Source organism: Dermacentor albipictus, chromosome 6 (genome assembly GCF_038994185.2).
Source record: "Dermacentor albipictus isolate Rhodes 1998 colony chromosome 6, USDA_Dalb.pri_finalv2, whole genome shotgun sequence".
Taxonomy (NCBI): domain Eukaryota; kingdom Metazoa; phylum Arthropoda; class Arachnida; order Ixodida; family Ixodidae; genus Dermacentor; species Dermacentor albipictus.
The window spans coordinates 37,632,845-37,651,008 of NC_091826.1; the positions used below are offsets into that span (position 1 = coordinate 37,632,845).

General features: G+C 47.7%; 1 long non-coding RNA gene across 1 annotated transcript; it reads right to left on the bottom strand.

Moving 5' to 3' along the window:
* Positions 1 to 14,767: 14,767 nt before the first annotated feature.
* LOC135914560 (uncharacterized) lies at positions 14,768 to 17,060 on the bottom strand. The gene is made up of 3 exons (XR_010568342.2): positions 16,993 to 17,060; positions 16,036 to 16,107; positions 14,768 to 15,181 (listed from the first exon to the last, which is right to left on the bottom strand). It is a non-coding gene; the product is annotated as an uncharacterized lncRNA (long non-coding RNA).
* Positions 17,061 to 18,164: the final 1,104 nt, after the last annotated feature.

The window sequence follows — 18,164 nt, forward strand, 5'->3', positions numbered from 1 at the left end:
AAAGAGAAAGCCTATTTCGCTCAACGTCTGTTATTCCCAGTCATCTCTGCATAGGAGTTCAGCTGGACGTCCAGGCCTGGTGACGAGTTCGGATGTCTGGACAGGATGACGTGGTTCACGCGAGCCACGAGCAGTTACCACAGTGTAGGGCCTACAGCTCTCGCAAGGAAGCAGTTCAGCTGCCCCTAATATGGGCAACCAGAGCGACAACCTCGAGTACCAGCAGCAGTGGCGTAAAACAAAGCCTATTGCGAGCGGAGCAAATCGTTTTCACCTGCCCATGCGGCGATTTCGGATCAGCAGATCCACCGCTGTTCGTAAGGCGCCATGCCCGCCGTGGTTCCTTAGTGGATATGGTGTTGAGTTGCCAAGCACGAGGTCACGCGATCGAATCACGGCGGCCGCATTTCGATGTGGACGAAATGCGAAAACATCAGTGTACTTAGATTCAGGTGCACCTTAAAGAACCCCAGGTGGTCGAAAGTTCCGCAGCCCCCCACTAAGGCGTGCCTCATAATCAGATGGGAGTTTTGGCGCGTAAAACCCCACAGTTCGATTCGTTCTTAAGGCACACTGCGCCCAGCGTCTCACATGAGTATGCGCCGTCCTTCCAGACCGGAGAGTCGCACGCGTTCATTGCGACGCGCGTCGTTATAGAGAGAGGTCGGCTGGAGGCATGGGCCTAACACAAGCTCGTTGCAGAGAACAAGGACACAAGAAGGTAAACCAGACAGGACACGAGCGCTCGTCCCGACTGGTTTCCCTATTTGTGTCCTCGTTTTTATGCGTCTCAAGTCAAGTATAAGATAGATACACATGTACATAGATAACCCCCGAAAAGTGCTTGAGTGAACTCAAAGAATGCTAGCCCGTTAAAATATATTTTCTGAGGGAATCTGACTGACTTCCGTTTATATTGCGGTCTATGGGCGCGAGTATACATATAGGTACATTAGAATGTCAGAGAAAATCAGTCGGGAACAACGCAATTAAGCCCTACCTTTAGAAAGCTCAATAATGTGACTGTTTGGGCGTGTTGGTAAGACACGACAAAAAAAAAAAGCTATAAGCGCACTACCAGAGAAATACGGTGAAAGAAGACGGGAGGCACGAACGCTCATGTGTTAGTCTTCCGTCATCTTTCACCGTATTTCTCTGGTAGCGCGCTTATAGTTTTCTGTCGTGTCTTTAGAAACCGGTAAGGCTTACAGTTACGTTGGCACTCGGACTGGTGAATGAGAGCCCGATTTAGAGCCCCCGCCCTCTTTAAATTGAATACGCAGGCGGCTCACAATAAGGGCTCATTACATTTTTGTCTGATTACAAGTACATGCACGGCCTGTCTGAGCCTTTAGTTTTGCCTCACTGGGCTACGTTCCATGATCGTACACGCTTGCGCGAATTTTCCTCTCGAAGCACAGATGTTCTGCTTTTTTGTGACTCATCTTTTTACCTGCTAGACATGGTGCCTTCTTTTATCTTCATTTTTTTAGTAGAACTTCGCTGCCTGTATAACAGCTGTACTTCCCGTGCCAGCCGTCTACATATACAGGCAGCGAAGACTTCGCTTGCAATGGTATAGAGCCTTCGCCTTTTTCGTGGGGATATTATTTATTTCGCACAGTTGGGACGCCGACATTTTATTGCCGGCTACCTTGCGCCGCCAACTGCAATATGAATGATAACTGACTTTTAAGTGGTGCCAACAGACAGGCAGGCTTCTGAAAGCCAGGACGAGCTCGACGCTAATGAATGAATTAGTAAACAACTTTTTTATGTCAGGATGAATTGCTCGTCTGATGGGGAGAAAGGATTGGTAGTATCACGTAATAAGGTTCGCGACAACGCCAGTAAATACAGCTGCGATAAAGCACGTCGCAGGCTGCAGATAGAAAAGTGACATGTTAGCAGGGACTTACGTCAGAAGCGGTAATGAGGAAGCAACAAGTGTGAGTCACCCCCGGGTGCTCAGATAGGCAGTAGGGTCTGGTTGACGTAAGTCGACGTCAGAGTTATTGCAGAGGTTGCGGTCGCTGCGCGAGAAAAAAACCGGCCCTTGTCGGGAGGCCAGGCTACCATGTCGCCCTTCAGAAATTTCTGTCAATCACTCGGTCATTTATTTCTACTCAACAATCCCGTCCGCTCAATGGCGAGTCATAAATTATTAAGTTGTCCTTCAGACTGAGTGGTAAATGCAGTATTGAGACAGGAGATAGGCCAGCTCGCATGAGGCTGCTTTTTTTTGTTATGGGTTGTTTCCAACTTGTCACTGGCGCCGAGTGATAATGACTGAGGGGACCTTGGGCTCTAAAGAGAAACAGCGCATTCAACGCCAGACGCATTAGGTTATGCAAACCACAAACAAATATGTTGGAACGCGATTCAAAGGGTAGTTGAAGTCGATTCATCAATTTCGACTGTCAAGTGGAATAAAGATTGTCGTCGTCGTCGTCGTCGTCGTCGCTGTTGTTGTTGTTGTTGTTGTTGTTGTTGTTGTTGTTGTTGTTGTTGTTGTTGTTGTTGTTGTTGTTGTTGTTGTTGTTGTTGTTGTTGTTGTTGTTGTTGTTGTTGTTGTTGTTGAAAATTCGAGAGGACCCATCTACGATGACTGTCGGTGGCAATGAGTTTCACACTGAATCAAATAGCGGCACACCGTATTGCCACCGTCGGAACCAGTTACGTATAAGGCGTGTACTGCAGTGGCACTCCTCCTTCGCGCGCTGTCCCCGCAAGGCCTGCGCGTGGCCTCCGAAATTCACGGCGCGCCGGTACGCGCGAACGCTTAGAAACGCATCATGCGGCAACCGGGCTCCTCTCTCGCTCTTCTCATCGGACGTGCTGCGCCATCTGGTGACGCCGCCGAGCATTTCGCGCGTGGCCTCCGAGACGAGAAGCAATGGGGCGCTAGTGCGTGAGAACGCTGAGAATTGTTCCCTCGCTCGTCGCACACCCAGTGGTACATGCGCGGTGACCCAGGTTGCCGAGAGGGTCATTGAGGAGTGACATATTCCAGTGTATTTGCGGCGCAGCCTGCTAAATAATCGGATTGTCCGCACCGGATTATCGGAATCGGATTATCCGCATTGGATAAACTTACGGGATATTTTTGGTCATTGTAGAGCGGCACATTCTTGCAGGGGTGCATGCCTGGTCACCCAAGTTGGCGTCAAAGACATTCATGGAAGAACGGCCCGCACCCAGTGGTCCGAGATGGCATCGAAGAGGTTCATTGTAGACCAGCACAGACCGACTGCCACGTACCCAGTGTTGCAAGTCGGTGTCAAAGAATTTATTCGAACCGCGGTGTCAACCAGTCCCACATCTACAGTGACCCCATGTCGTGGTGAAAGGGGTTCGTTGAAGAGCGGCGTGTAAGTACACACTGGCATACACTCAGTGACCCAAGTTGATCGGGCGGTTGGTTTCGAACCCCGTTACCTCAGCACAGCCACCCGATGCGATACCCATTCAACCATGGAGGTCACATTGATCACATTCGACCATGGAGATCACATTCGACCATGCTGATCACATTCGACCATGCAGATCACATTCGACCATGCAGATCACATTCGACAATTGCTGTAGGCATTAGGATAATGCACGCAGCTGGTGGTCGTGGTCTGCTGAAGTCGTACTCGCAACAAGAATGTCATCGATGCAGAGAGGCCACGCTGGGAGGCCGCGTTGGGAGGCCGTGCACCGCCTCTACAGTAAACCGTTGGAAAGTTTGTGCCGCGTTGCGGAGTCCAAAGGGCATCCGCACATACTCAAGCAGGCCGAACGGAGTTCTGATGGCCGTCTTAAAAATGTCTGTGGGATTCCCGGTCATTTGATGGTGCGCTTTAACGAGGCCCAGTTTACGAAAGGATGGTGCAGCCAGACAGAGTAATTGGACCCATAGCCTAAAGTGGCTAGTGGCCGGTCCAATGCACAATGGATAGCTTCAGCGGAACAAACGAGAGCACCGGAAGAATGGCTCCTCTACTTTCCGCGCCTGATCCCTTTGCACGCGACGCAGAGTTATTGATAGTGTCACGGACGAATAAAGATAGAGAAAACAAAGAACGGCAGAATGGTTAACCCACATAACAAATGCGGTTTGCTACCCTGCACTTCAAGACGCGGGAGGGGCTAGAAAGATGAGAGAAATCGCGAGAGAGATTCACAGAAGGTGTAAGAGAACTCATAGTTAGCACAAGTCATTCCTATAGCAGCGTGCGCAAAGTTGCTTGTCCCTGGGAATTAAAGCAATCTTTGAAAATTGTCCCAGCAGTCCAAGACGTCGCAGCAATCCTCTGCTGCGGTGGCTTGGTTTGAAACCCTAGGGCTTTGTTAAGAAAACTCTATATGCTGCGAAAGTCTGCAAAAGTGACACTTCCCAATAAGGTGCTTTCATCATTTACTTTCCTTACATCGGGCAATATGTGGCTTCCCACACGTCAGTTGACAATCGCGATGACGAATTTATTATTTCTTTTTCATGTACACAAACGGCGGTATTAATGTCGTTAATCAGATTATCGAGAAATCCGCCCGGTACAATAAGCGTCACAGAGGCCGCAGTCATAGAGGAGAGGTATTACGTAATCAAGGATTACAGAACGCTTACGTAAGTACCTTGTAAAATGTCTACAGAGGTTCTACATCTACCTTAATTCTACACAATAAAAGCAGGAAGATACCTATGAAGGATGGGGTCGGACAGGGAGAACTTGGCGCAAACCACTGCCCCGCTACGGGAGCTTTTGCAGAAAGAGACCGACTGGGCTTGGGGCCCTGCTCAGAACACGGCTTTTGAAACCTTGAAATCTCTTATCTGCTCAGCAAACTGCATGGCTATGCACGATCCACGCCTCCCCACGATTCTTTCGGCGGACGCCTCGTCTTACGGTCTCGGTGCCGCCCTCTTCCAGAAACAATGCAATGGCGAGCGCAGGCCGATAGCGTTTGCTTCAAGGTCACTGACGAAAACTGAGCAGCGCTATGCGCAAGTGATAAAGGAGGCACTAGTGTTAACATGGGCTGCCGAAATATTCGACTACATAAGAGGTATTGAGGTGATGCTTGAAACAGACCACAAACCTCTCGTTTCGTTCCTTGGTAAAATGCCTATTGACGTGTTGCCGCCAAGGATTCAGCGCTTCAGAATGAGGCTGATGCGGTATCACTTTGACATTCTGTACGTTCCCGGTAAAAACTTGATAACGGCGGACGCTATTTCCAGAGCACCGACGAAAGCTGATAAACTAGCCGGTTTATCTGCTTTCGATAAAAAGAAAAAAACCGTCTCGGAAATGTCGTCTTTCGTCAAAACGTGTGTGCAAGTGCTTCAAATGGGTGACAATTTTAACAGAATGCGCGATATGCAAAATACTGACGTCTTTTGTCAAGCCTTGCTTAAGTTGTCGCCAAGGCTGGCGGAAAAAGCCAACGCTTGCTTGCTACTTAGTTCCGTTCTGGCAGGAACGAGCACTGATTGCCGAATGCAATGGCATGCTGCTAAAGGGAACCAGATTGGCGGTACCTGAGTGCCTAAGAAAGGAAGTAATACAAACTACATGATGGACATCGGGACATCTCGAGAACTAGAGCTTTGGCAAACGTATTGGTCTGGTGGCCAGGTTTCGGCGAACAACTTGCGCGGCAAGTGAAAGAATGCGTTACTTGTGCGCGCTTTGTCACCCAGAGCTCGGAGCCATTCATTTCAACCCCAATGCCAAGTTTCAGGTGGGAACGAGTTGGGGTCGATTTGTGCTTCATTAACAACTGTCATTATCCTGTCGTGGTCGACTACCTGTCATGGTATCCGGAAGTAGCCCTCCTTCCCTCAACAAACACTAGTGCGGTGACAGATAGACTTAAAAGCATTTTTGCACGCCATGGCATCCCGGAGACCGTAGTAACAGACAATGGGCCACGATTTTCTTGTACAGAGTTTGATAAGTTTGCACACTATTATGGCTGTGGTCACGTCACTACTAGCTCTACTTACCCTCAGGCTAATGGCGACATTTAACGCATGGTGCAAGCAATTAAGCGCCTGATCCTTAAATCTAAGCACCCGTACCTCGCTCTGCTTGCCTACAGGGCAACTCCAGGCATTCTTGGCCTTAGTCCGGCTGAAACCCCCATGGGCCGGCGTCTTAGGACAAGAGTTCCGATGGCGCCGCGGCTGTGTGGTCCAGTGCAGCCACCGCTGTTTAATATTGCGGCCAAAGACAGTGCCAACAAGAAGCTACAAGCACGGCACTACAACAGGCGCCACAGCACCCGGGAATTGAATATACTAAATGCTGGTGATTCCGTTTGGGTAACGGACATGAAGACCAGAACAACGGTGCGAGCCACAGCCGCTACACCGCGGTCCTACATAATACGCACCCAGGATGAGAGTACGCTGCGGCGTAACCGACGAATGCTCAACCACTTGCCAGAACAGAGGAAGGCAGAAAGCAGCTACGAGTTTCCAAATGAAAGTGATTCATCCGAGTTGGTTTCTACAAACAGGGAGTCACCCGCTACCTTAACAGCTTCGTTACCTTTAGCATCAGGGGCTATGACTTCAACTTTAGTTCCTTCTGCTTCAGTGACCGTGACCAAGTCTGGTAGAGTCGTTAAGCGACCAGTTCGATACGGGATTGATGAATAAGGTTTTGTTCGTGGTAGATTACCCCTGAGGGTTCTTGCTTTTTGTTCATGTGCGGGTGTTGCCAATGCAACGCGCGAAAACCACTTTCATTTCGCAATAGGGGGGATGTGCTGGAACGTATTCCTCTGCTGCTGAAAGCACGCTCCCGCATCACGCGCCGAGTCATGGTGCCTGACGCATGTATCAAACCACGTGTCGCTGACGTCATGCTGGTTCTACTTAAACTGTTATGGAAATGAAGACGGGGCTTTTTCCGCTTGCCTGCGGGTTGGACTGCAGTCGTCTCCGGTCTTTCACCGATCACGCACTGATAGCAGCGGGTGCCGTTACAACAGTGTTGACAAGAAAATCTATTTCACCTTTGCCACGAATTCAGGTGGGAGTCCCCAAGCTGCGTAACAAAATAATGAAGAGGCCCAAGAAGAGGCGAGACATGAACTTTCCTACCTACCGCTTAGTGCGTGGGAAGAGCAAAAAAAATGCTACGTAAGAACACAATTACAAAATTTATCCGGAATGCCTTTCAGAAATTACGCGAGCACCTACTGACTGATTTTACTTTAAATCGAATGGAGGCATATATGTACTGAGGTATACGGCAAGTTTTGCAACATCTTCCACTCCGGCGTAGTAGCAGTATTGCCCCTGTAAAGCATGTTCTCCAGCACGTCAACAACGTGTGCGGTGGAAACTCCTTTCTTCTCCTCTGGATGGAATTTCCTTCTCCGTTCACGAGCGTTGTGCCATCTGCCCGACAGTGCGGAAAGCGTGCCACCGGGTTTGCATCCTTGCCGCAGTGACGCGCTATGGGCTGTTTTCTGCTGTTTTCAGTAGAAGCATGTGCTTGCTGCGGTAAAGCTAGGGAAACGATGGAGCATGTTTTATTAGAATGTGAAGACGTCTGCCCAGCGGTCGATTTAGGCACCACTGGCCTCCTTGACGCCCTTGGGTTCAGCGACAGCAGGTTAAAAGTAAACATGTCCGCAATAGAGATTAGCAAGAGGCGCTTGGAAAATTGGTGGAACAAAAGTAGGGAAACAACAAAAAAAGGAGACGTATAAAAGCAAAGTTCGAAATAGACGGTCAAAAATTTGGTTGTGGGAGTTCATAGTGGGTTTTCTTTCTTTTTTCTTGCTTAGCTTAAGTAGGACATTGGGCAGTATAACTGCAAGAGCATGGTGGCGCAACCTACCGCCCGGTTTCAGAGGGCACGCTCATAACATTCATCCATCCATCCATGCTAGACAAAAAGAGAGAAGCTCTTTATTGGAAAGCAGGGATTTTTCCTGGCTATCATGGGGCCCGTGACATGCTACTCTGCAAAGGGAGGGGAAAGGGAATTAAACTATTCCAGATTAAGTGGAATAGAAGGCAAAATAAAAACTGCTTGAAAGAATTGATACTAAGCTCCTTGCCTTAATTCTCTGTACTAGAGGCACTGCATAGGACATTTATTACTCGTAGTTTCTGTGGTGGCAGAGCAACAAAAATCCTTCAGGCTCTCTTATTAGCACAAACCACAGATCTCTATATTGGGTGTGTAGAAAAATAAAAAAATAACTGGAGCGTTCGCTGCTATAAAGGCAGGGAAAACTCCGCACGGAAGTACGCTACAATCGGGAGCGTTAGGATGTTCAATCAGTTCTTCTGGATTCTGTCATTTGTCAACGCAAATCGTAGACCATCAGGGCCAATAAGCAACCCAGAAAAAGGTAAAAAATAACAAGTTCAGTGTCGAGCGCTCACTCCGTGTCAAAGGGGATGCTGGTATCAATCATCCATCATGATTGATTACAGGCACTTCGGTTAGTAATAATGGCCTCTTCTTAAGCTTCTTAAAGGTTCTTTTCGTCTTTTAATGCGTTCGCATTCTTATGATACTTCCCGCACTTTCCGCGATCTATCTGTCTGTCTAACCGTTTTCCCGCCTACCTGGGTCACTGGGTAGTCCGTGGTCAGATGTGTAGCACATCAGGCGGTTGTGCTACGGTAACGGGGTTTGAGACCAACCAACGGATAAAGCTTTGGCCACTGAATATGTGGCAATGTGTGCATACGCGCCACTCTTGAGCTAACCTCACTCATGCCCACATGGGTCACTCTAGATGCGGGTCTGGTTGGCACCGCTGTTCGAAGAAACTCTTTGACGCCAGCTTGGGTAACCAGGTATGTGCGACCCGGTCTGTGCTGGTCTACAATGAACATATTTCATGCCAACTTGCATCACTAGGTATGCGCCGTTCTTCAATGAATGTCCTTGACGCCGACTTGGGTGGCTAGGTATGTGCGATTGGGAATGTGCCGCCCTACAATAACGAAATATATGCCTAAATTTATCCGATGCTGAATGGAAGCTAATCCACGTCACAACGGTTCCTGGAGGACAGCAACCCGACGCATTACCAGCATCCGCCACAAGTGCACTATGTGCCCCTCTTCACTTGACTCGCTAACTTGAGGTACTGTTTACGCGCCACTGAGTGTGCGGCAAGCAAAAACAAAATAAACAATCCTCATCGCTCGCAGTCACCGGCGTGCCACGTTTCTAGTCTCGAAGGCCGTGCGCGGACTTCTGGGCAGCGCCACTAGATGGAGCCGCGTGGCCAGAAAGACGCGTGAGAGAGGAGCCCGGTTGCATCGTGACGCTTATCGCACCTTTTCTCACAGTTCGCACGCCTCGGTGCGCTTTGCATTTCGGAGGCCAAGCGCAGGCTTCGCAGCGGCGGCGCTAGATGGCGCCGAGTGCTCTTAGGAAAGCGCGACAAAGGAGTCCCGCTGCAGTATACGCCTCACACTTCATACATAACTTGATTCGATGATGGCAATACGTTGTGTCGCTATATTTATTTTGTGCTAATCGTATTGCCGTATACAGTCATTAGGAGATAAGTTGCACCACCTTTTATGCGAAGCATATTACGAGAGCTCAACCCAGCTCCTCAGGCGCGGCGGTGTCGCACACCATGACGTCACGACAGAGGAGAAATGGCGCTACAACTCGCGCCGTCACTCGCGGCGTCGCGGCGGTATATAAGCAGCTGCGCTTGCCTCTGCTAGACATTTTCTAGGTGGCTTTCATCGGACGCGGTGAGCGTCGAGCAACGCAGCGTTCGGCGCGACAACGAAATTTCTAGGTGGCTTTGGCTCAACTCTTGCAAGATGGGCTGGGTGGGAATCGAATCAGGGTCTCCGGAGTGTGAGACGGAGACGCTACCACTGAGCCACGAGTACGATGCTTCAAAGCGGTACAAAAGCGCCTCTAGTGAATGCGGTGTTGCCTTAGAAACGAGCTGTTCTCGTGCGTCGCATGCTCAGGCGCACATTTCGTTGCCGCGCCGAACGCTGCGTTGCTCGATGCTCACCGCGTCCAATGCGGGGCGCGCAGTCGCTGGGCCGTAGCCCATTGTCTTACACCCCTTGGTGGGTCGACGGGAACGCTGTCGCGTTCCACTCTTGAAGGCGAAGCAGAGTAACGCATGAGTTGTTTCTTCGACTAGCTGAACCAAATATAGCCAAGCAACAGCAGTTCACCAGGCTAAACAGTGGTTCAACAACTAAAATAAAGGCTAGTATGCTTCGCATCCTGGACTTAACCTTAGCTAAGCCACAGCCATTTTATGCGAAGCATATTACGAGGGCTCAACCCAGCTCCTCAGGCGCGGCGGTGACCATGAAATCACGTGACACCGTGACGTCAGGACAGAGGAGAAGTGGCTTTGGCTCAACTCTTGCAAGACGGGCTGGGTGGGAATCGAACCAGGGTCTCCGGAGTGTGGGACGGAGACGCTACCACTGAGCCACGAGTACAACGCTTCAAAGCGGTACAAAAGCGCCTCTAGTGAATGCGGTGTTGCCTTAGAAACGCGCTGTTTCTAAGGCGTGCGTCTCTTGCTCAGGCGCACATTTCGTTGCCGCGCCGAACGCTGCTTTGCTCGACGCTCACCGCGTCCAATGCGGGACGCGTAGTCGCTGCCCTGTAGCCCATTGTCTTACACCCCTTGGCGGGTCGACGGGAACGCTGTCGCGTTCCACTCTTGAAGGCGAAGAAGTAATGCATGAGTTGTTTCTTCGTCTAGCCGAACCAAGTATAGCCAAGCAACAGCAGTTCACCAGGCTAAACAGTGGTTCAACAACTAAAATAAAGGCTAGTATGCTTCGCATCCTGGGCTTAACCTTACCTAAGCCACAGCCATTTTTTTTTCTATGTGACACAATTCAAGACGGACTTAACCCTGTTCTGAGGTGATTTGTTACTCTGATGAATTGCAGTCCAACACAGCGTCTCAAAACGCTAGGCGTAACGAGGGAAGAAAGCGAGGACCTGGCACGTCACGCACGCTCGAAACGTTTCGAGGAGCTCCTTCGACGCGATAGAAGCATGCGTGTGATCATGGCAAGATGGATAGCGCTTTGGGCTGCTGTGCCGGAAGACAGAGACCTGATGCGGCTTGCGCGAACTCTTAATAACGAAGATAAGAACGATTTTATTAAGGTGTTATTGAACATTCCCTGGAATGGTCCAGCGTACTAGCTAGGCTACAGAGACTGGGAGCCTCCAACTGCACGATGCTGTTCCTAGCTCGGTGGCCGCTTCACGGATCCGTGGTGCGACATCTCGATCAAAATCCAGGTGGGACTCTCGGTATGCACGCCTCTTCGTTATTAAATGTCCGCGCAAGCTGCCTCTGATCTTCACATTGGTCACATGTTTTTTTTTTATTATTATTATTCAAGTATAGGTGGCCTTCGCCCACTTTGGAGGTACCTAGCAAAAAATTTGAGTTGTGTTGAGCGTACCCGAGTGCGTCGCATTGTGTCCGAAATCTCAAGAGATATGAGGCGATATTAGAGTTAGCAAGGTTGTGGGGAACGCACACACATGCAGTTGTCGAGCCATCAAGTCCTAGCTACGCTGTCGCGCACTTAGAGAGTTGGTGGCGCTGATTTCTGGCCGAAGTTTTTTCTTCAGTTGCAGGGCGTTTTATTTCCATTTACCAATTTATTTTTCTGATTGTTCACAGTAGATAGCGGAGTTCTATTCCTTTAGCGGGATTACTCCACGAGGTCGACAATAGTTGTACGAAATATCAAAATTCATAATTAACGAATTAATAAGAACTATGGTTTAACCCTCTTTCGTAGGAACCCTCTTTCATGTGTGTGTGTGTGTGTGTGTGTGTGTGTGTGTGTGCGCGTGTGTGTGTGTGTGTGTGTGCGTGTGTGTGTGTGTGTGCGCGTGTGTGTGTGTGCGTGTGCGTGCGTGTGTGCGTGCGTGCGTGTGTGTGTGTGTGTGTGTGTGTGTGTGTGTGTGTGTGTGTGTGCGTGCGCGCGCGCGTGCGTGTCATTTCCTTCTTTTTCTGTCGCTGGAGCAACTTGCCTGGACAATGCGCAGCTCTATGGTGTTGCTGCAAGAAATGCGGCTGTTTATTCTTTTTTTCCTATTTCCCCGTTCTTCCTTTTCCACAGACAGGTGGAAAATAGCTGCTTTTTTTTCTATACTGCGCATGGCATTTGCTTGCGGCGGCAACAGCTGCTTCCGGGAGGGGGGGGGGGGGGGGGGCTGCGCGCTTATTCTGCAAGCTCGCGGGAGAAGCGGGGGAGAGAACGCAAGCTTACGGCATCGCCCTTCTCTCCTCCGCTTTTTGTTTTATATGCGCGCGCATCATTTTGCCGTAGCTGGAATAGGTACAACTTGCACCCGACTATCAAACGTCGCCACCTGGAAATAGGAAAAAAAAGTCTCCCACTTAAACGCTGTGGCAACAGTTTAACACGCTTGCGAAATACGCGAATGCGCGAGTAAGATCATTTTTAGTCACAATACGTCTGTTGCTAGAGAACAGCGTTACTCTCTTAAGTTATGAAAATACTACGCTAAAAGGAAGATAAGATAGTAAAAATAAAAGAAGGAAGGAAGATAATTACAATAATGTTCTGTGGTGTTACGTGCCAAGACCACAATATAATAGAGAGCTTTAGGTTAGAGGACGCAAGTGGCTTGCGTCCTCTAACCGCTCACGCTCACCCCCACGTCCTGGTCTGCGCATGCGCAGACCATGACGTAGGGGTCAGCGCATGCGCTGTACCGTGGCCCCTAGTTCTTGCGTACGCAAGCCGCTTGCGTCCCCTCATCTAAAACTCTCTAATTATGAGGCACGCCGCAGTGGGGGAGACTCTGCTTCAGTTTTGACCAGCTCGGGTTCTTTAACGAGCACTCGTTGCACGACAAACGTGTGCTTTTGCCATTTCGTACCCCTGCGAAATGCGGCCGGCACGGCCGGGATTCGCTGCCGCAACCTCGGGCTTAGCAGCACAACACCAAATCCACTACGCAACCACGGCGAGTATATATATAGTACAGAATGACGAGTGAGAGGCGCATCAAATACATTACGAAAATTCGCCACAACTGCACGATTAGTACCAAGCTTACTTCATCCACTCCACGAATACATTCTGATTTACAGTTCCTCTTACAAGGTTGGTTCCAGATCGCCTAGCAAAGTGCGGAGCAAGCTGAGCAGGGCAATTGTGATACCGTGGATGTGGAGGCAGTGGCCTTACTAAACGTGCTGTAAGGCGCTTCACTGAGCTTTAAAACAAGTGACATCTTAAGCTGTAATATTTGAAAGAAGCTTCATATTCATAGAAAAGGCAGTGCCGGACTGTACTTACATTTTAGTGGTCGACCATTCGAAATCACTTTCTCCATAAATATTTTCGTCTGTTTCCATCCTTCGCACTCTTTGAAAAATGTTACGAAGCTTATCTAAGGCTTCGATGCTACCATCCGTACGCTGTAGTTGTTTCGCCGCTTCACTGAGTTTCCTGCTACTTTTCTTATGAGAGGTGCGTTTACAATGCTGCCTTTATTATCGTAGACATTCCATACTAATTCTTTGTAGCCCTGTTTGTCTTATTTGATATTGCCCGCGGGTAAAATAAACTAACTTGCTTTAGCTGGTTTTCCTTTCGCATCTTTCCAACTCAATCAAAAGCGTCTGCTTTGCTGTGACGGTTCAGTCATAATATCATGATCACTTGCTGATTCTGTTGCGACGGAAATGGCATAATTCCTCTTGAACGTTCTGTAAGGAATATCGTCCCATTCGACATGGAGGCTTGGGATCAAAGTGATGAACCACGAGCCTGATTAATTTAGTGAAGACGATCTGTGATGGTGTCAGCAGGTGAATAAGTATCTCTCACAGTCTCGGACATTTTGAAGAAATGGCACCGCACGGCGCGTTTCTTGGAAGGCCCTGTGGTGTCATTTTCTTCAAAAAAAAAAAAGAGAGAAACTACCGGCCTTCCTCCGAATAATTGCCGTTGGACATGATAGACACCTAAACGTTCTACGTAATCAGAGGTCTGCAACACTTCACACTAAAAACATGCTGCTAGCATTCTGCGCCCTACTGAAACGTTCACATAGCAGCCACCCAAAACCGAAAACAAGAACGCGAAGCTAGGACCCCCCTTAACGACGCCTCAGGAGCATTTTCTCGTGATCGGGATCAGGCGCCTACACGTTGCGCTTTGTTCCGTGATTCGTGGGCTTGGCTGCAAGTGTTTCCCTATGGAATTGGAAATTCGAACAATACGTTACTCAACTAAGCTTCAGCCCGTTTTCCCGCAGAAGCTCTTCGGGAAGCAGTGGCGGTGGCTGTGTGCTTTGCTAAAGAGTGCTGGTAGTGTACATAAGTACAATAGCAAGGAAATACAAACTTCGAAACAAATTTCCGTTGCATTTAAATTTAAGCAACATAAGTGCGAAAGCGTGGGCCGGTTGTTGAAATACAAGATTGTGGATAGCCCTGGATGATTTCTACCTGACGCCCTCTTACGCCTCCCATGTGTCGACGCGCACTAAATTAAAGTCAGCCGGCTGTTGTTGTAGTCCTCATCATTCAAGTGAAGCCGCCAAGACCAGAAATCCTACTTGCGACCTCTTGCTCAGCTGCAAGCGAATGCGTAGTTCCTTACAACCGTGGAGCTGAGAACAAGTTGTTCCAGCAACTTCTTTAGAAAAGCACATTTATATCTATATTATTGCGCCACTGCTTCGCGTAGTTGATGACAACTGTTAGAGCATGGAAAAGCCAAACCGAAACATTCATGCTTGCAATGTTTTCTTTATTTTCAGCACAGGATATCGCATGTTTCCTGGATCTTTTCCTAGCAATAGTGAATACGCTGTGTAGCATCGCTGGAAAACGTGCTACGCCTGGCTACAGCTTAAATAGCAAGCCTAGTTCACCAAACTGGGGACTTCCGACATTAATCATTATTGCTCATGCTAGGAGGTCCCGTTATGAAAGCTTTCTTGGTAGGAAAGCTCACTATGGAATGAATGTTGTGAGTGGTAACTGCCTGCTCTATATGGGGCCTTCGACTTGCGGCCTTGTTCATTGAGCTCTCTTCTTTGCTGGTGTCTCCATCCAATGGGATCTTGCAAGTCTACCAATTTAATTAACTCCTGATGTTGAGGGTTTCCATGTGGTCCATCTCCAGATTCCAGCGCATTGCCTAAAAATCAGCATCGAAAAATAAGAAAACAGAACGTCTGTACATCCCCATCCAAACTCAGCAGAAGCAACAAAACCAGTTACATGTCAGTCCTGTTAGCTGAGCCGGGTGTTCACTCAGTGAGTTTTTTTTTTCTTTTTTTTTGCAATGCTTCCGAGTATTTGTCATTTTTTCATCGTATATTCGAGACTGTTCTCGGGTTTACTCAAACATGCTCTAGCAAGAATTATATTCCGGTTTGCATGGCTGACCCTGAAAGCGGGGAAGTGTTCTTATATTCAAACTATGAATATCATTGCGGCGCGTCGTTGTGAACTTTTACGTAATTTAGTTGTAAGCGTAAGCCAAGCAAAGCTGAATTTACAGCTCCATAAAATGTCACGTCTCAATGTATAGGTCATCATTCAGCATAGCCCTGTTTATGTTATGTGCGTTAAGCTGCATCTATTGTTAAATTCTGTATTGGGACGAAAAATCGTGAAATCTATCATCTGCGACTCTATGATCGATTACTGATCCTTATATATTTTGTTTTACAATTTCAATATCTTATTTCATCCCTTTTTCAAAAAATGATATGCACACCACTCCCTGTTTCCAGTCGTGTTTTCTAAGTCGTAAAATACATTATATTTGAGTTCAAAGTTTATATTCAGTAACGTTTGCATATAAATCATTTATGTTAGAGATCCCACTTGAGCAGTGTTCTTAATAGGGCTTTATTGAGTCGCCTCTGTACAAGAAACTATACTTGGTCCAAATATGAGCACATAAGAGCAATAGCACGTCTCGCTGCCATTGGATTAAATTTACGAAGTAGCTGCCAACATATGTAGATCAAACGAACAACTTACCTGACACCAGCAGGCCATAGAAGGCCAACGCAAAGACTAGATGCAAAGGTCTCATGGTACGTTCAGTTGAACCTGCAAGAAAGGTTCGCGATTAACGTACTGAGTATATTTTTCCGTGTTTTACAAATAAACTTCTGTGAGGATGAAAACAGCATTGCATAAGCAATCAAAAGAACGCACTTCAACAGAGGGAAGTACACCCACAGCTGTTCCTTCACGCTGCTTTATGATTCGAAAAAGAGACAGAATCAACCCGCGCGCGTGAACAATTCCGTGCAAACATTCTCCTAGTCTACATAAGGAGGAGGAGCAAGCAGAAATGGACGGAAAGACAGTGAGACTAGCCAGTTCTCAGACCGGCTACCCTGTGTCTACGTAAGAATAATCACATTGTGCACAGGGGGGGAAATGAGCAGTACTAAATGGTTTCAATGCAAGACAAAGATATAGGCCGATAAAACATAAAGAAAACATAAAAACGGATCAAAGATAAGCAGCTGAAGATTAGTAAGAAATGGTAATCAACTACTTCTTCAGTTCTGACATTTATTTTGTCAGTACTTCAGTATTCATTAACGATGCAACTCAACATGCATATTTTGGCAAAAAAAAGGATAACCAGCTGATATGCAATGGAGCCTTGCTATTGAGGCTTTTTATGTCTACAATTTACAAATAAATTCTGACATTTCTCGACCAAGATTTTCTTATCCAAGTTAGTTTAAGGGAAGTTGGCAAGAGCTGAGAACTTTACTAATATAAATGATGAACACGTTGATGAACGCGAATAAGGGCCTTGTAGGCCTATCGCCTTAGAGTGCCTATTCAACAGAGGCACATAGCCTCAACTAGAAGTTCTATCTGCCAATCGGCCTAGACTTGGCTATGAAGCAAACGTGGCATTCGATATAGCCTAATATATTTTATAATGGAGCAGGCACCAGAAACCATACTCACCCTAATGGAGGATTCAGCGGAGGGGCATGCTTCGTCGTGAAATCGAAGCCTTTTATACACCGCGGCGAGTATCCCGCAAGGCAAAATTCGAGAGAAAAAAAAACATTAAATAAATACCTGAGCCAATTGAACGCAGCCCCGCCAACTGTCCCGAGCCAATAGCAGACAGGCTAGAGTAACGACGAGTTGCGATAGGTGAATTCGAGGTAAAATGAGCATCAGCACAGCTGCAACCAATGGGCGGCAGCCCTCGGTGACGGCACAGGTGGTGCACCGTTTCGCCAGCACTTCCTCAGCGAAAAGCGGCATGTGGTGACTAGCAAAAATAAAAATAACATATGCGTTCAAGCACGACTGTTTAAGGCATGTCGTAATCTCTACGGCGCACCACTCCTGTGCTGAAAAAAAGCGTGTTCTGATCAATAGATGTTACTTAGCGCATATATCTGGTCCACACATGCTTCTTCGACGCAAACATCAGAATGCCCTAAATTTGCGTACCGGCGCTTTAGTTTCCTCACGTTATAATGAATTTTCTACGCTCCTAAACGATTTTTTGTTGGCGGATATGTTGCGACTGCCACCTTTACCGCTACATAATGGCTGTGTGCGTTACAAGAGACTGGACTTGCATGTGTGACAATGTTTCCTAGAGGCACTCCCACAAGAAGCATTCCGTCGCATGAGAACATAGCTTGTCACACAATAACCACTAGAATAAATAAATAAAGAAACATCTCGGTAGCGAAAAGAATCAGGTGAACCAAGGTCTTCCACTTCTGGCCACATTTTTTAGATTCAAAGACGAGATTATGTGCAGCCACGCATTGAATTAGCACGGGGTATAATAGGGTTTTATTATTTATGAAAGCTGATAACTGTTTCTACTGTCCAACTGTCCAAAATATGGAGGCGTTTTTGTGGGCGTTTCCGAATAGTAAGATATCCGTAATAGTAAGTAAGTAAGTAAGTTTATTTTCCAGCTTCAACGAGGGTTTTCTGGCAAAAAGCTGCATGAGCTTTTTGCCAGAAAACCCAACCCAACTTATGCCGTGTGCCCAACCCCACTAATGCCGTGTGGAGGCAGTTATGTGTAAAGAATACAGGGTTGATGTTATGTTTCAGTGGACGCGACGGCGCAACAATGATTGACATAAAAATTGTCATTGCCT